The 19,651-nt window shown below is 56.0% G+C and overlaps 1 protein-coding gene across 6 annotated transcripts in view; it reads left to right on the forward strand.

The window, feature by feature from the left end:
* Positions 1-5,230: 5,230 nt before the first annotated feature.
* Positions 5,231-19,651, forward strand: part of Ahdc1 (AT-hook DNA binding motif containing 1) — a 65,775-nt gene continuing 51,354 nt past the window's right edge. For 3 of the 6 annotated variants that reach the window (XM_021200166.2, XM_029539436.1, XM_029539437.1), the window contains exons 1-2: positions 5,527-5,718; positions 5,953-6,047. The gene's annotated coding sequence lies outside the window, so the exon portion shown is untranslated. Of the gene's footprint in view, positions 5,286-5,526; positions 5,719-5,949; positions 6,048-19,651 lie in introns of those variants that run through there. The other 3 variants (XM_029539440.1, XM_029539439.1, XM_029539438.1) reach the window with 3 other exon arrangements.

Raw genomic sequence — 19,651 nt, forward strand, 5'->3', positions numbered from 1 at the left:
GTTTTTCAAGACAGGATTTCTCTGTATAGCCCTGGCTGTCCTGGAACTCACTTTGTAGACCAGGCTGGCCTCAAACTCAGAAATCTGCCTGCCTCTGCCTCCCGAGCGCTAGGACCAAAGGCATGAGCCACCACGCCCGGCATCTCTTTTTCTTTTTTACATGAGAGGATTTCACAATATCGGTCTGGCTGTCTAGGAATTTACTCTGTAGACCAGGTTGGCCTCAAGCTCATAGACATCTGCCTGCCTCTGCCTCCCATGTTCTGGGACTAAAGGAATGAATTACTACAATAGCCTCGGGCAGGAGCTTTTCAGAGGAAACAAGAAAATAAAAACATTCAGATAGGCAGCTTTAGTTCCAGCACTCTGAAAGAAAGAGGCAAGCTGCTCTTTTTGCATTCCAGGCCAATCCGGGACTACATAAGCTACATAGTAAAACTGTCTAAAAATACCAACAAAACAAGAGACAAAGACAAGCAACTAAGATGGGAGAGATGGCTCGGTGGTTAAGAGCACCGGCTGCTCTTCCAGAGGTCCTGAGTTCAATTCCCAGCAACCACACATGGTGGTTCACAAACATCTGTAATGGGATCTGATGCCCTCTTCTGGTGTGTCTGAAGATGCTCTTAACCACTGAGCTATCTCTCCAGCCCAACTTCTTTGTTTGTTTTCTAATGCAGCTGAAAAAGAGTGGGGAGTGGGGCTGGGCATTTGAGGATTGTGAATTTGAGGTGAACCTGGGCTAGGTATGGAGAGTCCTTGTTTCAAGAGAGAGAGAGAGAGAGAGAGAGATGAGAGAAGAAAACAGGGTGGGAAATCCCAGCCTGCTGCAACAAACCTGTGATTCCAGCGCGTGGGAGGTACAAGCAGGAAAATCAAAAAAATTCAAGGTCATCCTCAGCTACATTGTAAGCTTTAGGCTAGCCTGAACTATTTGAAGTCCTGTAACAAAGGGAAAAAAAACTTAAAAAAAAAAAAAAAGACAAGAGACAGAATTGAGTGGATGCAGAGGCAGGAAATGAAGCTGGAGGAAAGTCGAATTAGGAATGGAGTGCACTACACTCTCAGTGGGTTAGTGCCAAAAATGGAGATGCTGAGTTATTTGGAGTCCTGGTCACTCATATGCTTGGCTGGAATTCTAACCTTTGGGCAACAGTGTTGGAAGGCAAAATGGAGTTTTGTGGGGTTTTTCAAAATTGTGTGTGTATGTGTGTGTGTGTGTGTGTGTGTGTCTGTTCAGTGTCTGTGATACCAAAGGTTCTCCCACCCCCACCCCGCACCCGAGCTGAAATCACAATTAGTGGCAAGAAACTCTGGTCTTCTAGGAGACCAGCTGAAAGGCTGTGACCCTCCGGCCCCTGATTTGTTTTGCTTTTGAGATGGGGCTTGGGGTGAGGTGGGGGGCATGCCTCACACTATGAGTCAGGCTGGCTAGGAAATATGTCATCTACATTAGCCTTAAACTCCAGCCTCCTGAATGCCGGCTCTGGGATGACAGGCACAAGCCACTAGACTCAGCAGCCACTTTGAGTTTTGACCATAAGAGTAAATGAGGCAAAATCCAAAACTCCTGGTGACCATGGTGGAGGAGGGATAACAGAAGAGGCAGGAGGAGGACATCCATTCTGAACACATGGAACCACACTAGGTCACGCTTCTAGGACACATAGCTTTGACCAGGCCTGTGAACTGAGCATGTCATTATACTTGATAACACCTCCAGAATTATCAGTCGTGTCCCAGGCTAAGCACAGACAGACAGACAACAGTGTGCTGACCTACAGTTACAGAGATAACCAAAGGCAAGCCAAGGACACACACTTACCCCCGAGACTCGGTGGAGAGAGCCAGGACCTTGTATACCCTGATGGACACAGGAATTTACACATATGCCGTGTGACCGTCAGGGACCCTACCCTGCCCCCCTCGGTCTCCTCCAGGTCCCTCACCACCTCTGGCAGGAACAAAGCTGACCTTTGCCCTGTGGCCTCTGGCCTCTCCTCCCACACCCCCTGCCCCAGAGGGAGGAGCTGTTTGAAGTCTGGGCTGCAGCTGGGCTTTCCTGTGGCCTAGAGGAATGTGGGAGGACTGTGCAGGGGAGGGGAGAGGGGCTGGGCTCAGAAGGAGGGTAAAGTGGAGGGCCCCCCCCCCAGGCCACAGTTTTCACTGTGAGGGGGGCTTCCTGCAACCCTGATCTCCTGGACCCTAGATCTAGCCATTACATTCAAAGGCGGGTAAAGCAGGGACAGAGTGGCTCTAGTCCAGTGCGCATCTTGTTCTTGGATCTGCAGCTCAGTGGCTCAGGAAAGTTCAGGAAAGCTTGTTAGGTCTCTGTTTCTTACTCTCTAGCAATTCAGGACTCCTCTCCGGAAGCCCCAGAACCTTTGTATTCAGAGGAGGGGCTTGTCAGTCATTGTCGCGTTTCTTCTTTTTTCTTTCTTTCTCTTTTTTTTTTTTTGAGACAGGGTTTCTCTGTGTAGTCATGGCTGTCCTGGAACTCACTCTGTAGACCAGGCTGGCCTCGAACTCAGAAATCTGCCTGCCTCTGCCTCCCCCAAGTGCTGGGATTAAAGGCGTGCGCCACCACTGCCCAGCTGCCGTTCTTAATATAACTTGAGAATCTCTCCTCTACCTTGCCAGTTTTCAATTTTTTTCATTTATTTATTTATTTTTCTAGAGGGAGTCTCTCATGTAGCCCAGGCTGGCCTGGTGTACTTATACAGCTGAAGATGACCTTGGATTTCTGATCCTCCTGCTTCCACTTTCCCTATGCTGGGGTCACAGGCACATGCCACTCAGTAACCTGAGTCTATTTTACGCATGGAAACCTGGGCCTCTGACAAATGAACACACAACAAATAAAGGCAAGCCCAGGTGTGCCTGGGTCCCAGTTTACACGGCCTTTAAAACCTTAGGTCCCCACAGTTTTATCTGTACTTTCAAGCAATATTTTCTGGGTCTGAATATACCAGGTTTTGTCTCCAGTGAAACAAACGTGGTTGGAGAAAGCTGACCCCACAGAGAGGAGAGACGCTTCCTAGCTCTTCTTCAGCTTAAATCACCGGAGCAGATATGGAGATTGGACACTAGGTGGCAGCAGCATCCCGCTTAATAGTTCACGTGCAGTTTGGGGGGGAAACCTTTCCCCAACATACTTTGGAAAGGCTCCATAAGAAAAACCTGTCCCTAAATTCCAGGAAGGCTCTGCTGTGTTTTGTTTCTAGGAATCTGCGACACTTTGGGGCTACCCACTACTTCCGCAGAGGGGATACCTGGAGCAGCCTGGAGAACCTTGGAAAATTCTACCTAGGTTCCTGTGCCTTTTGCCACCTAACTAGCCATTCTCCGCCCCCCACCCAATGCTTTTCTTGAATATCGATTAGTCCCATCTTTCCTGGGGCTCTTCTGCCACCAGTATGACCTCATCCCCATCCTCTGCGTAAATTTAATTCAAGCACTAAGAGCCTTCCTATCCTGTGGTAAAGGTGGGTGAGGCATTAAAGACTGGCAGACCTTAGCGTCTCTCACACCCTTCAGCAGTAAAGTTTGCCCTGTGGGCGGCAGTTATGGCAAGACACCAAAAATTCTGCTGGTGATAACCTCAGAGTTGAGATTTGAAGCTACAAAGGACCTCTGAAGCACCTTCTGCTTTTATCAATACCCGATCTTATCATGATCTTATCATGATCTTACCATGATCAGTTCTTGGGGTTACTTTGTCTGCAAGAGAAGTGGCCCCTAGATAGAGAGGCCTCTCCAGCTGGCCACATGCGCCATGATGCCACATCAGTAGTGGGTGTGCTTTTTAGAGCCTCTCCTGTTACTTGCTTGCTGGAAAAATTTCAGTTGCTCTATAGGTAGGGCCTGGGATGGGTGGAGGCATGGGGAAGGTGGTGCAGATGTGTTATTAGCATAATGTCACCATCTACTTTGAACATATGTTGACTAGCCATTACCCTGCAAGACCAAAGAAGGCATCAGAAGCAGATGGATCAAGGAGTAAAGGCATTGCCAGAGAAGCTTAGGACATGGGGCAAGATGGACTAAGTTGGCAGCCATTGGCCAAAGGAATGCCAGACGCAGTCATGAAGATGGGATCAGCTCAGAACCAGTCAGTAGCCAAGCAGCAGGGCAGCGACCACTGTATCACTCATCCTGCAAACCTTGTCTACCTTAGTGCCAAGGGAGGACACACAGACACAGGGAAGAAAGGTCACCGGTGAAGGAGGGCGGGGGCGGCGGAGATATAGTGGAGCACCACTCTGTTACCGCCCAAGGGTTAAGTAAGTAAGCTTTGAAATTATCCAGATGCTGGATCCACCATTTTCTAATTGGGACACCTGGGCTTCGGAACTCTGATATCTAAAAGAGAAATAGGTCTCATAGGGTTGTTGCTGCAAGGCTCAAGGGCCCCGTGCTGCCCGGGTGCTCAGTAAATGGCAGCCGCGGCAATTCTCCTTTCAGAGCTGTCCAGCCACCTCCCTGGGGTAACAAAGCCTTCCTCAGAGGCGCACATTCCCATCTGTGGGATAGGCAAGGCAGGGGGCCCAGAGCCAGGGGCTGGAGAACAGATGTGACCTGAAGAGGAGGTAGGTGAAAGTGCTGCGCCCAGCCCCCACGCCGCAGCAGGCGCTGGAGAACTGTTGAATTCCGCTCACAAACAATTGTTCAAATTCAGGAGGAGGCATGGTAGCTACACTTTGTCTAGGATTTTTGCGCCCTCGTCGCCCGTGGACGACAATAAAAAGTAGGCGCTGGAAGAACTAAATCCAGGGCTGAGTTTGAGGCGAAGGGCCACGAAATGCGGAGGAAACTGTGGCGTTTCCAGAGCAGCTTTCTTGCCAAAAGCCTCTTCTGGAAGGAAAAACGTCCCCAAATTGAGAGTGTCGGTCCTCTCGTCTCTCCATGGGCCCTCTCAACGTGTTTGGGACACCCCAGAAAGTCGCAGCCCTTTTGGCTCATCCTCTGATGCTCGATTCCACTCATTTTATTCTCAGACCCCGCCCCTGCGCTACCACCCGCAACCTTGGCGCAGTCAGAGCGCCGAGTAGGGGCCTCGGAACGCCGGGAATGTTCCTAACCCTTGAGGAGGATCAGCAGTCCTAGATAAAACGGGACTCATCCGGGCCAGGGATACTCCGGCAAAGGGTCCGCTCCGGCCGCGCCGTCGGAGCAGCCGGAGCGGCCCCGCCCGCACAGCGCGCGGAGCGGCGGAACGGGGACTACAAGTCCCGGCGTGCTCTGCGCGCGCTCCCCCCTGGGGTTCCGGATGGTGAGCAGCGAAGGTAAGGCGAGCTCGCAGAGGCAGCGGCGGCGGCGGCGGAGACGGAGAGAGGCAGGCAGGCAGGCAGGGCGAGGGCGAGAGACGGAGGGAGGGAGCGAGCGAGGCAGACCAGACAGACAGACAGGCGGGCGGGCGGGCAGAGCGAGCCACCCGCCAGGCTGCGCTCAGCCCCGCTCGCAGCGGAGAGAGCAGAAGGCAGGAGGAGGGAGGGGAGGAGGGAGGAGGGAGGGAGAGAGGGAATCCAGCTACCACCACCCAAAGCCAGCGTCTGCTTTCTGTCCTCATTTCCTTTTCCCACCCAGCTCGGAGAGCAGAGAAAGGCAGAGAGAGCGAGAGAAATAGAGACAGGCAGACAAACAGACAGACAGACAGCGGGAGGGAGGAGGGCGGCGGAGGAGGAGCAGGAGGACTACGCGGGGCGCCTTCCCTCCCAGGTTTGCAATTGGGGGGTTGGGGCGGGGGTGTCCAGAGCTGTGAGAGTGTGTGAGCGGCTGGGGAAGCGAGTGGGGCGCAGATAGCGAAGGAGTAATCGTGGTGGGGGGGACGCCGCGGGAGCGGGGGGCCGTGTCCAGCGGAGTTAGCGGCGGAGAATGTGAGCCGAGGCGCGAGCCATGCTGTCAGCGACGGCAGGCGGCTCAGGGCTCCTCTACGACTCCTCTTCCCAGCAGCCGGGCGCCCGTGTCGCTGCCGCCGGCGGAAGATAGACGCCCCCCGAAACCCCTCGCCTGGCTCGGACCCACGGAGCCGGCAGCCCAGCACTCCGGTAAGTAGCGCCTCCTGCCCAGCAATAGACGCCGTTGGGGACCGGCCGGCCAGGCTCTTTTGTGCAGCGCACTGTTGGGGGGGCCCAGCGCCCCCAGTCCGGTCCGCCGGACCCCGTGGCTGCGGTGCCCGCGGTGCGATCGGTCTTTGTTTCCACCGGGGCCCGCGGCTCGGCTGGGCTCGGCTCGAAGCCTGGCAGGCAGCGCCGGGAAGGGGGAGGGGGAGGTGGACGGGGAGGGGGGGCGGGGAGGGGGGGTTCTCGGGTTTCCTGGCCGCCCCGCGGCTCCCCCGGCTCGGGGGCGAGGTGCGCGCCCAGCGCTGCTGCGCACCCCCTCCTCCTCCCCCCTCCCTCCGCCTTTGGATTTAAAACTGCAATTTGCTCTCCAGCTTGCTGAGAATGTGGGGGGGGTGGGATGTAGGGGGACCGTGGGAGCGGAGAACAAGGCTGGATTTTAGGATAGGCGCTGGGAAAAGGGGAGACTGCAGAGGGAGGAGCCCCTCCCCTCCAGCCCCCAAATCCCAAGGTTCCGTTGGCGCTCTGGGAGTTGAGGGGCGGGGACCTAATGACCCGGAGGGGGTGTGGGGCGGAGGAGGGATTTGGGGGTGGCCTGGCCAGAGGGGTTGGGCCGCGTGCCCGGTTACCTGGCGAACAAAGTCGGCTCACTTTTGCATAAATAAATAAATAATCGTGTATCAATACGTTTCCTCTAGGGCTCTGATTGAATCGGCCCCCTCTTCCCCAGGGGGTGGGGTGCTGAGTGACAGCTGTCAGCCCCCTAGGTCGGGAGCTGGGGTGAGCTGCTGAATCTCTGCTTTCTGGCTGAGGGCGCCTTCCCTCGCTGGGTCTGGGTCCCTGGGCAGAGCCAAAGGGGCAGGGGGCTGGCTCTGAGAGTAGGAAATAACCTTGTTTCCTGTTCTACAGGAAAAGGGACAGCAACCCAGAGTTTGGGGGCTGGGGACGAGGACTGATGGGAGCTTGGGGGTGGAGGGTTCCCCAGCAGCCTGACCCCCCAGCCTCCTGCCAGGCAAAGGGGCCAGCTGAGGGAGGAAGGATGTGGGCCATGCTGGCCGGAGGCGGGAGCTGGGGCTGTCCCTGAGGCGGGCAGCGGGCACAGATCGCACAGAGCAGGAGGAGGGAGAGAAGCGGGGGCGGGAATTCTCTACCGCAGACCCTAGGGGCCAGGGCCAGATGTGGAGGGGTGGGGAGTCTCCCCTCCCTCCCAGCTTGGGGGCCCTGGGGCTGGGCTGGGAGGGGCTGAGCCTGGTGCCCTCGGTTCTGCACCAGTGCTTGACTGGCAGGGCCAGCTGAATTTGGGCCCAGGCGTCACCCTGGGAGGCAGGGCTGGGCTGCACCAGCCTGGTCCCTGAGCACAAGGAGGGACCCTTGGGGGGCCTGTGCCTGTCTGGCTGGGCAGGCGTTTCCCGCTGGACCAGTTGGTGTCAGGCGGGACTTGGCCCCAGCTCCCTGGGCTGAGCTCAGGGTGTGAGGACAAGCTTTGCCTCCGGGTCAGGGTGGCCACATTCTGTCCGCTCTCGCTGTTGCCGCTGGCAGGGCAGGGGCATGAGCCCAGGCCTGGGCAGAGTCCTGCCAGGAGCATTTGGGGTGTTTCTATTGTTGACTTGTTCCTGTTCAGTGTGGCCCGGTGTGTGTGGCTGTGTGCGCCAGGGCTGTAAGTGAAAGATTACCAGTCTGTTCATCCTATCCCCCCCCCCCCCCCAGCACGGGAGGAGCAGGCAGGCTCGGCTGTGGTGTTCAGCTGTGGAGGGACCCTCGAGGTAGCACATGCATGCCACTTGTTAAATCGTCTTCCTTTGAGCAGATGTATATTTATTTTTATTGTAATGGAAAAATCAAACGGGATAGTAAGTTGAATTCATTTCCCCTGTGTTGATAGCTGGAGTAATCCCTAGAGACCGGTGACTTCTGGCCCCAGAGCACCCACCCTTCAGAGGTGGCAGTGACTAGAGAGGGGATGGGCATCAACCCAAACCTGTGACTCATCTCCCACTTGGTTTGGCATGGGAGCAGGTGCCCAGGTGGGGCAGACACTGCCCCCCTCCCTAGGCATCTCCAGGGTGCTGTTTGACCATTCAGGCACCTCCCTGGCCAGTGCCTAAGCTGTGCCTATGCCCCCCAGGGACAGTCCCCTGGTGGGCTTTCTTCTCCGCCTGGGCTGCAGGCCCACGTGCTGATATTTATTTTCTGTACTAAAATCCATTTTTAATGCCGTTACTTTTGAAATAATATAGAGAGAAACAAATGTGATGGGTTTAAGTTGCCCTCAGTGAGTTTTTAATGTGATCTATGGCTGAGGTAGTGACGGAAGGAGCTGTTGGGCTTAGAGAAATCTGTTGTCCTAGAGAAAGACTTGGCTGTTTATTATGGCCATTGGGCTGGGGGGGGTGGTCTGGAACAAGGTCTCAGGGTCAGGCAGCCCCTCACGCCCCCAGGTAATGTGGGTAAACAGTTTAGTTTTTCAGTTTTAGTGTGTGAGGCTTCCAGGATTACTCTATACTGTTCCCCAGCCCAACTGATGGGGCCTTTGGTGATGGGGGGCAACCCCCCCAAGCCATGTGCTTAGCTATTGGCAGACGTATATGAAGGGGGGTTAGATCTGGATTCTGAAAGATGTTAAGGGGTGGGGGCTCCAGCTGATAATAACTGGGGCAGTCTGTTCCTGATAGAAGATGGTTTGGTGGGTGCACTGGTACAGACCCCTGAGGGATGTCAGCCTGAAGCATGGCTCTGTTCCTCATCGGACAGGGCTTCCCTTCAAGCAAACCTGGATTTGGTCATATTTCCCCCTTGCTCTATACCAACCCCCAGGGCTACTTGTGAGTCTGTGAGCGTGTGTGTGTGTGTGTGTGTGTGTGTGTGTGTGTGTGTGAGCCCGGGAGGGGGTTATGCAAAGGGGTGGGGAGCGTGAGCGAGCTCCATGTCTTCTGCCAGCCTCCCAAGATAAAGGGGTGCCATGCCTGTGTACCAGATGCCCTGGCCCTTCTGGTCTGGCTGGGTGAGGTCAAGCAGATGCACTATTATGGGATAGAGCCAAGCTCTGTCTCTGGTGGCTGGGATCTCTTGGGACAGAGAGAAGAGGCAAAGCCTAGGTGTGGTGGAGTTGGCCACAGCTAGATGAAGCAAGGGTAATATTGTTGCTAATGCCAGCAGATGTCGTTTCCCCCCCCCCCCCATCAGTGGAGTTGGGAGAGGAGACCCAAAGAGCCACATGCTGCTGAAGAGTGGGAAAGATAGAGGCTAAAGCCATTGAAGAGAGTGAGAGAGAAACTAGGCAAGGAATGCCGGGGTCTCTCTCAGGGCTCGGTGGTGGACCCCCAGGAACCTCAGAGGACCTCTCCTTATCCCACCGCCTCTGCCTCTCTCCTGCAGCCATACTCTAGGAGGCACTGTAGGCCTCCCTGCCATGATTGAGGGCTAGGATTGGGTTTGGGGTGAACTATAGAAAGAAAAGTGCAAATGTTTCTGGGAAATGGGGGGGGGGGGACAGGTGGGAAAGAGAAGAGGGAAGAATCCCATAGCATGATGGGGCAGGGATTCCATGGGTCTTGACTAACGCTTCCAGCCTCAGAGCAGCCTTCCCTCTCTGTCCTGTCAGGGGTCTGGGAGCCAGAACCCAGTTCTTGGGACCTGTGGGCGGGGCCTAGGCTAGGTGGGTTACTCCACAGGTTGGCAGGAACCCTGTGCAAGGGTTTCCCATGTTATAAAAGTGGGGGACTTTAGCACCCCAAAGGTGTCTGTCATCATCCCTGTGGTACCCCTCCCCAACCCCAACCGCGTGCTTGACAGAAGGAACACAGATCCAAAGGGAGGAGCCACTTGCCCAGAGTCACAGATCCTGTGGCTAGGCCAGCCTGGAACTCAGGCTCTTGTGTCCTGCCTCTCTGTAGGGGGGGGGGGGGACTGGCTCAGCTGCAGGGGGGCCTCCTTGGCACAGAGTGGGGCTGGAGCCCATGGAGAAGAGCAGGCAGGCACCCTTGTGGCCAGAGCCCCCTCAGGGGAGGGGGAGGCACTGTTGCCAGGAGAGGGAGGGAGGGAGGGAGGGGAGAGAGGGAGGGGAAACAGTGAGTCAGGCTTCCAAGAGCTGAGGATGTGAGAGCCAGGGAGCTTGGAGGGAGAGGGCAGGGAGAGCTGCTCTGAAGGGGGAAGAGAAAGAGCCCAGCCAGGGGCAAGGAGAGCAGCGAAGGGAGGCAGCCAGCCCCTGGCCCCAGCCCAGTGGCACGCCAGGGTGAAGCCAATCTGGACTTTGCCTGAGGTGGGTCAGGAGGAAGCCATAATCTGTCCCTTCTGCAAGTCCTTCTCTGATGAGTCTCATTGCTGATCTGACCCCAGGGTCTCAGGAGGATGACAGTGTCCTCCCGTGCCTTCCTCTTCAGCCTCCTTTTCTCTCTCTGTCAGTTGTGGGACTTGAACTATGAACTGTTGGAGGGGAGGGGAGGGGAGGGGAGAGAACACAGCAGCCTGGAAGAATGTTGGGAGGTGCGATTTCAAGACGAAGGAGGCCGGGTGCTGGGGCACTGTTGGAGCCTGCTGGGAATGCAGGGTGGGCAGCAGATGGGTGTGTGCCGGTGCAGTAGGGGATCCTGAGTGGGTAGGGCTCCAAGATACTCTGTGTGTGTGTGTGTGTGTGTGTGTGTGTGTGTGTGTGTGTGTGTGTGTGTGTATGGAGGGGTAGATGCTGGTTTGGTAGGTGGTGGATACTTTGTGCTTCTCAGGCCCAAACCAGCCTCTGCTGTTTCTGGGGAGACACCGGTGACCCTCCCACCCCATATTCCTGCAGGCAGATGGGATGCAGAAATGGCCTCATGGAGCTGACAGGAACTGCCAGGGTAGCCCCTAGTGCCTGGAGCTAGGACCAGAGGAGGAGGAGGTCCCCTGAGACTGCCTGGAGAGGGGGAGGGAAAGAGCCCCTCCTGCCCAGCTGACAGGAAGCCCTGGCTCCCAGCCCCTCATTCCCTTAAGGCCTAGTCTTCCCCTCTCCCAGGGTGCCCCGTGTGTCTCCCATTGGCTGGGGCTTAAGGAAGGTAGGCTTAGAGGAGGGTACCGGTGTGAGGGTGAAGTGAGACCCCCGCCTAGCCCTGTATGAACTCAGCTGCAGGTAAAGCCCTGCTCTGATTCTTTTTTTCTGCTCTGAGGTCCTTGGCCTGGGAGCCGAGGGGAGGGGCCATTTCTGCAGCTGGCAGGCCTCAGCTCCCCCATCTAGTCCAGATGCTACTGAAACCAGGAGCTGCGGGTCTTTTTCTTCCCCTCCCCACCTCCTGAGCCAGGAGGGTCCTTTGCTGACCTGTAGGAGGGAAGGAGGGAGGGAGGGAGGGAGGGAGGGAGGGAGAGAGAGAGAGAGAGAGAGAGAGAGAGAGAGAGAGAGAGAATGAGAATGGACACCTTTAGAAGGACTAACACAGACAGATGGGTGGTAGAACAGATGGACAGAGACACCCACGCACAGACAGACTGAGAGAGACAGACAGATGAACTGGGACAGGGAGACACAGACAGACAGAGGTGCCTGCAGGGAGAGGCGTCAGGAAAACAGAAAGGCAGAGGAGAGACAGAGACGGGGTAAGCAAAGAGAACGATGGGGAGAGACAGAGAAACAGGAAGAGATAAAGAAAGGGGGGAGACCCTGGGTGGGAGAGAGAGGGGGGGGAAAGAGAGAGAGAGAGGAAGAGAGAGGGGCTGACTGACTGACTGGAGGCTACAAACCACAAACAGGAATTTGATGAGAATCTGGAAGGTGTTTTCTGCCTCAGCCCTCCCCAAACCCCCAGGCTAGCCAAGACTCCATTCCTTCCTCCCCCAGCTCGGTTTCCAGCTGCTAAAGGAGGTCAGGATGCGGATGCCAGCAAAGCCCTGAGCAGTCCCTTCCTCTCTGCTCTTCTGTTGGAAGGGGGATTGGCGAGAGGGCTCTCCTGGCCCCCACTCATACACAAAAATGTATGGCTCTCTTGTCTCAGAAAAGGCCCCTGGCTCACTAACTTACCAGAGGATGTCTCCTTTGTGTAAATGCATCCCCGAGGCTCTCACCTATACAACACAGACACATTTTGTGACTTGGTCCTGTCACTTTTACATCGACTCTGTTTCTTGCCATGTAACAGGTTACACGCCTGTGCTTCCTTAGGAATCCAGCCGGTGACACACAGGCCTGCTGTGAGGTCTCGGGATGTGCTGTCACCACCCAAACTCTGACACAGTAAGAGTCAGCCCTGGGCACAGAGGGGCCCTGCTCTGACCCAGCTGGTAGAGGATCAACCTGTTCAGTGAGCAGGCGGGGGATAACCTGGACACAAAGGTGGGCTGGAGGACTGGAGCGTGCGAAGGAGTTATCTGGTAAGGGTGTATGGGTAGGCAAACATGAACACACATGAGTCTGTCTGTCATGGAGTATGTAAGAAAGACAGAGCATGTGTGAGAAGGGCTATGGGTGTGATGGCGCACGCGCGCGCGCCCATGTGTGTGTAACTACTGTGCAGATACCAATGTGAATGCACACTTATAAGATGAGGGTGTGCAAAGAGGGGCTGTAGCTGTAGCTCAGTGCCGGGGGGCCTTTTTTCTAGAGTGCACAAGACCTCGGGTTTAATCTCCAGTATCATCAGAGAAACAAAAAGAAACCTTGACTTTAGGTTGCCTTGACAAGATGGTGTGTGGCTATACTTGGTTTTACAGAGACAAGTAGCTTGATGCAGTGTGTGTGTGTGTGTGTGTGTGTGTGTCCTGAGGATGAGCTACACATAGAACCGTGCCATGGTGCACATTGTATGTGGAAGGATGTGGGTGTCCGTCTGAACTTAGGGGTGTGCATAGCTGAGGGTATAGCTGTAGATACCAGTGCGTGCCTGCTGGCCCTGCTTGGACGGGTGTTTTCCAAGGCCTTGGGTCCTACCTGAATAGGGACACTCAGCATGAAAGCGTGAGAAAAGCTACGGGGGGGGGGGTTGCAACTGACCACTGACCCACACAGGCAGACCAAGGACAGACATGCCTACCCTGTCTTCCTGTGTCCCCTTGCCTGGTGGCGGTGGCTTTCAAAGGAGCCGCCATAGGACTGTTCCTGTATAGTTCTCTCCACCCACAGCCAGCTATGGAGAGTCAAACATGGTGATGCCCCTCCGGGCAGCTTGGTGGAGGCTGCGGACCATCTGAAGGCAGATGGGTGGGGTGAGATGCATTGCTGCTCCCCAGGGATTGAGGAGGTAGCTGTGCCCCTGGAGCCAAGGCACAGGTGGAGACAGATGGACTGGCCTGTCTCAACAGTGTGGTCCTAACATAGATACCCCAAAGCAGGGAATTGGGGGGGGGAAGGCAGTGTGCAGTCCCCAGGTGGGCCCCAGAGATTCTGCCTTTCATCATCCTAGAGGCCTATTCCCTTCCCCTCACCACATTGCTCCCTAACAGCTCTCCAAGCACAGGACCCCTAACTGTAGCCCCCAAAATATACAAGCCCCCTAGTGTATGCTTACAACTCCAGCAACTCCACATCACAGCTAAGCGTGCCTACAAACACAGAGCCTCAGTACTTCTACACACAACCGCCCAACACCAACACCTCCTTGATACCCAACTGTCTCACAGGCACACAGCCAACACACCCCCAAATGCAAATGCCACACCACTACCCTTGTTTGTACCTGGAACACCTCCCCAAACACCAGGAGCCTCGTTCTAACCCTGATACTCTCCCACTCATGTACTCTATAAGCCCAGCATCTCTGATATTAGGGACCATACTTGCCCTCCCAGTACATAGTTCTAGGGCACCTCCTCAGATACAGTCTCCTTACCTCAAAACAGAAGCCCCTGTGACATTCTCATACCCACGGCCTCTTCAGCCCTGACACCTCTGTATCCATACCCAGTTCAAATCCCTGTAACCCGTCTAGGAATATTGCCACATCTTTCCAAACACAGTGCTGTTCCAGCACATAACCAAACCCTGATTTTTTTTTTATGACCCCCAGACACCCCAGCACATAATCAAACCCTGGTTGTTTTTTTTTTTATGACTCCCAGACACCCCAACACACACACAGCTTCTACCACATCCTCAAGGGCACCAGAACCTTCTTGAGCCTCAACACTCCACAGCTGTACCCCAGGACCTGCCCACAGCCCCCGTGCCTTCTCACATGCACAGATTTCACATCCAACATCTCCCCTTACACACGTTTACCCCCAGCTACAGAATGGCAGCCTGCAGACAGGCGGGGACCTCTACACCTTTTGAAACACTCCCTCTCCAGCACTCGAGCACATACACACACACACACACACACACACAGCTCCTCATATCCACATTTCTCTCAAAGTTCACAGACAAAGCCTCAGGTACCTCCAAATGTCCTGATAGCTTCTAGTGCCTTCCCTAGCATGCATGTGCAAGCATTCCCGTTCCTCAGAGGTCCCCACTCTACCCCTTTGAGAGGCCTAGCAGCTCCCCAGGCTTAGCTGACTCTAGGTTCAACCCTGGAAAGGCACAAGGACACTCCTACACTACACCTTTCTCCAAACACACTCTGCCTGTCTGTGACATGCACAGCCCTGCCTAGTCACCGCCCTGACCCATTCGCCCCTTTGAGCTCACATGTAGCGTTCCAGCTCCCCCAACCCTGCACCCCACGGCACCCTGTCACACACCCGCCTCAGCCTCATTTCTTCAGCAGCCCTCACTCCCACCAGCCACACATTCCAGCACACCCTCCCCCCCCTGCTCCCCCCCCCCAGCCTTTTCACACGCACCTCACTGCTCTGTCTACTGCCCAAGCCTCCTCCGCTTCCCAGAGCCTCCTCTGCCTGGGGAGCCATCCCCACCCCGCGCTGCCCGAGGCCTTTCATTCCTGGACAGTGAGGCTGGACATCTGGTTCAAAGCTGCCCCCCAGATCCTGGGCTGTGGACGCTCTGGACTAAGCTTGGAGGGTTGAGCCCCTTTGGGGAATAGGCAGAGCCACTTGGCACCGGGTCACCCTGGACTCTCAGCCAAGAACTCTTTGAGTACCTATGCCTGGGCTCTGGCATGCATGTCTGGGGTAGGGGAAGTTACTCCCTCTCCTCAACCCTGCCAGATTCCCCCACCCATACCTGAGATGGGTGGGGCTTTGGGAGAGGGGGGAGAGTACTGAGGAGGCCCCCCCACAGATCTAGGCTGTGGGGCTCCATCTCCCTGGGAGTTAGTTCCGACAGTGAAGGTTACTCTACTAGATGCATGATTTTAAACGGAATCTCCGCCATCTGTTCCACCCCCTAATTACAGATGCACAGAATCCGCCTCAGAGGGCAGCGTGAGGGGAGTGATTTAGAGCCCGAGCTGCTTCTTGCCTGCTTTAGGGATGGAGAGACTGGGGTGGGGGTATGGGTATTACAGCCCCCCCCCAACTCACTTCTTTCCTAAGGGTCTCTGGTATCTCTTGCTTAGAGAGGGCTCATAGAGGACTTCCCCGACCCAAGCAGTTATATTGCTGTGGGAAGGGTACCCAAAACATTGCCTGGGTCCCAGTTTAGCAAGTCCAAGGTTGCAGCCTTTATCAGGGCCTTAAAAAAATTCAGAGGACCCATCTCCTCCTGTCTTTGTGCCCTTGGGAACAGCTTGACCCAAGCTGTCTGCCCACCCCAGGAGTAGCAGGGATTGGTGAGACAGGGAAGGGAGACATAACCGAGATGGGGCAGCCAGGCTCTGGCACTTTAGACACAGGCGGGCACTTCCAGGAGTGCTCAAACATAGTACCCATCCTCCTAGGTACTGCTGGTATGCCTGGCTGGAACGGAGGTCTGTGGGATCGGGTCAGTCCCAAGGGGAGAGGGTCTGAGGGATGTAGGGTTACTCTGTGAGGATGGGTCTGTCTTTGTCCTTGGCACGAGGGACCTGGGCCCCTGCTTGCTTGGTAGTGGTGCTGGTGGTGGCGGCCGCGTGCGCGCGGCGGCGGCGGCAGTAGGTACACTGCGGTAGACTCCGGAGCTTACGCTGCGGGGAGAAAGGGAGAGAGGTTGGGCTGGAGGAATTTTAAAGATTGCTGCAGGCAGGAGGGTCTCGGAACCCCGTGGAGCGGGCAGTCATGCGGAAGTAATCCTATCGCTGCCTGCCTGGAGGAGTGGGGAGGGATGGGGGGGTGGCAAGGTTCTGAAGGAGGACAGGCTAGTGCCCCTCGGCTATGATAGCCCCTGCCCCAGCCAGCCCTGGGAAGCAGGGACTCTCAAGTCCTCTCCTGAGGAGGCATCTTGTCTTCACCGTCCCACCATGCACGAGCCCCCTGAGGGCCAGTGTCACAGCCGCTCAAACTCCTCTCACCTTAGAGTCTCATAAATAATGCCGCTCAGTGGCGGGAGCCAAGCCTGCCCCTAGTCACCTTGGGTCACAGTGTGCTACCTCTAGCTAGCTGGCCTGAAGCAGAGCCCCTCTCCCTTCCAGCCTGCTTCTTTCCTGCTGCTGTGTGAGCCTGAGTCAGAGGCCTAGCCACTCCTGACCGGACCTTGGCTAAAGAGTATGGAAGAGCCCAGAAACCCCCTCGTCCTTTTTGTCCCACCTCCCAGCATTCCCAGGTTAACTGGCAGTCAGCTCAGCCAATCCAGGCTGGAGAAGGGATGGTCTGCTCTCTAAAGGCCTCACCTTCTGGCCCCTCCATTTTGCAGATGGAGTAACAGAGTCCAAAGGCAGAGAGGATGGTCAAGGCCAGCCAGCAGATGAACCCCCTCCTTCCTACCCCATTCTCCTGTCACTCAGGCTCTTCTGAGCCTCAGCTCAGCTAAGAGCAGGGCCTGGGGGGGGCAGGCGGGGGATGTTTGGGAAAGTGGTTGCGGCTGAGAGGTTGCCATGGCGATACTGCAGGATGCCGAGCAGAAGTGGGGGTCCCACAGGGTCTCTGGGGCCCCCAGCTCTACACCTCTGTGGGCTTCTCTTTCTATCTCCTGTCCCCCCACCTAGATGCCTGTCAGGCGGCGTCAGTGACAGGCTGGGTGGGTGACAGGTGGTGCAGGTGATGGGCTGGGTGGGTGACAAGCCTGGGTGGGTGACAGGTGGTGCGGGTGTGAGGCAGGCAGGTGACAAGCTGGGTGGTGACGGTGACGGGCTCTGTGGATGACAGGCAGGGGGTGTGGTTGGTGAGGATGCTGTCTCCTGGCTGGTGGCCTGTTGTGGCCCCCCTACCCTCCTGCATGCGCACACATATAGACTCTGGGCTCAGAGCTTGGGGCTAAGATACTAATGAGGCTTATTACGCATGGAGGGGCAGGTGCCCTGGCTCACTAATGAGAAGCCTTTAACGAATAGGGGAGACAGCTGGGGGGGCTTCCAGGAATTTGGCTGGCCCTCCTGGGCTGAGGCTCTGAGGGTCCCAACCTGGCTTTAGGAGAAAGATGGTTTCGCCCTCCAGCCACATCCGGATCCCTCCTTGCCTTCACCTCTGGCCACTTGGAATGTTAAGCTAGTATTAGGCGCGGCTAGGAGAGCAGCCCTGTTGAGGCTCTCTCTGTGCAGCAGGCACTGTGCCAAGCCTTTCGCCTGCATTTACTCAGCTGGACTCAGCAGGCCTATGAGGGAGGCTCTGCAACCCCATTTTACAGATGCAAAGGCTGAGGCTGAGAGATTGTATCGGGATTCACACAAGTTAGTGGTACAGCTGGGAGTTTGATTCAGGCCCCCATAGCTTGTCCTTTTAACTACTGTAATCAGTAATACCCAAGCCTTGTGCTTGGATACCCCCTCTCCCAGAGTCTCAGTTTCATTGGTCCACAAAATGGCTACAGGAGGGAGAATAATTATAGAGTTTTTTTTTTTTTTTTAGCATAACGTGGGTGACTTCAGCTGGGCAGTGGTGGTGCACGCCTTTAATCCCAGCACTCGGGAGGCAGAGGCAGGCAGATTTCTGAGTTCGAGGCCAGCTTGGTCTACAGAGTGAGTTCCAGGACAGCCAGGGCTATACAGAGAAACCCTGTCTCGAAAAAAAAAAAAAAAAAAAAAAAAAAAAACAAAAAAAAAAAAAAAAAAAAAAAAAAAAAAAAAAAAAAAAAAAAAAAAAAAAGACTTGGGTGACTTCTAGTTTCCTGGCCATCTCACTCCATGTGGCCCAGACTCTGTTGGCCCCCTTGTACTGGAGAGGGAAGGGCTTAGTGCTGAAGGGGCTGATGTGAACAGAGAATACCTGGTCTATCATAGCCACTTCCTGTCGTGTGTGGTGGGGCCCAGAGAGGAGCAGAAGTCACCTAAGATGTCACACCCCAGGAGCTGGAGAGCATCTCAGAATCCCAGGCCTTCAGGTCTGTTAAAAGGGTGGGGCTTAGAGTGGGTGTGGCCCCCTCCCGGCCCCACCCAGCAGCCCCGTTTCTTCCCCAGAGGCTTGGAGCCCCCCAGCTCTCAGGAGGGTGCAGGATTGTTGGCTGATTCTTTAGGGCCATGCTCCCTCCCATCCATCTGAGTCCCCAGTGTCAGTTAAGCCCCTCCCTTTGGTACCCATTGGGGTGGAAACTCCCTGGCAACAGCTGATGGATGGGTTGGGGCCTTGACATTGGCCTGGGGCCACAGCACAACCCTGGAGGGACCAGACTGGGACTGGGGGACTTTAAGGGGAATTTGAGGGAGAAGAATGAGCCTCGTAAATCTTGGAGCCTCTGGTTCCTCCTCAACCTTAATCTCTTACCAAACCTGCTCTCCTATGTTGCTGGGAGTTGAGAGCCCACCTGCCCATTCTCTCTGTCTCTGATGAGAGCTCACCCCTCTGACATTGCACTCATGGGAAAGCCAGAGGGGCAGCACTGTGGCTGGGCAAACCCAAGAGGCCTTAGATGCCTTGTGGTGGGTAGGGGATGTAGCGGGCTCCCTTCCCTCAGTTTCCCCAGCTGGTTCTTCTCAGCTCAGGCCAGAAGAGCTGAGACCACGAGGATTTCACAGATGCAAGACTCATAAATAGCCTTGGTCTGAGAATCCCTCCCTCCCCCAGGCTTGAGAAGAGAGGCACAACCCTGTCCTGTTAGCCCTGAGACCTGGAGGTGAGCCTTAGAACCCAAGCAGGGTGTGTGCTGAGGTCAGGCCAGGGCGGTGCTTGGTAGCCCGCCTGGGAAAGCAGGCTTCAAGGAGGCCAGAGGAAGGGTGGTGGTTTGCCTAGGGGGTGGGGGCTGGGGAGCCATCTTTGGTTGGAAGGCAGGGGGTCTGGCTTTCCCACAGGCCCAGGCAACTGTAGGCTGGAGTGCTGAGTCCCTCTCAACGCCCCAGGGAACCCGCTGCTGCTGGGCCTTGGGGACCCAGGCGTCCTGGCGGGTGAGGGCGGGTCTCCAGCAGGCGCTCTGCCAAACCCCGCAGCCTGCTCACCAGGAATCTTGTTGCTGAGAGATGGAAAATCCCGGCTGGGCCTGCAGCTCATCCCTCCCCTCCGGGAGGAGGAGGGGCCCAAAGATTCCTTCCTGCACCCCCCCTCCCATCTGGGGCAGAGCCCTCCTTGGCAGTGGGGGGGGGGCTGGGGGGCCCAGGACAGGCCTCTAAGGCCCAGTCACATGTCCTACAACCCTGCCCAGTCCACAGTGGGCATCAGGGCACTTTGGAAGCCAAGTGAGCCTGTTGCAGCAGAGGAGGGGTGGGGCTAGGGTGCCAGGGGCCAGAAGGGGC

This window comes from Mus pahari, chromosome 6 (assembly GCF_900095145.1).
Source record: "Mus pahari chromosome 6, PAHARI_EIJ_v1.1, whole genome shotgun sequence".
Taxonomy (NCBI): domain Eukaryota; kingdom Metazoa; phylum Chordata; class Mammalia; order Rodentia; family Muridae; genus Mus; species Mus pahari.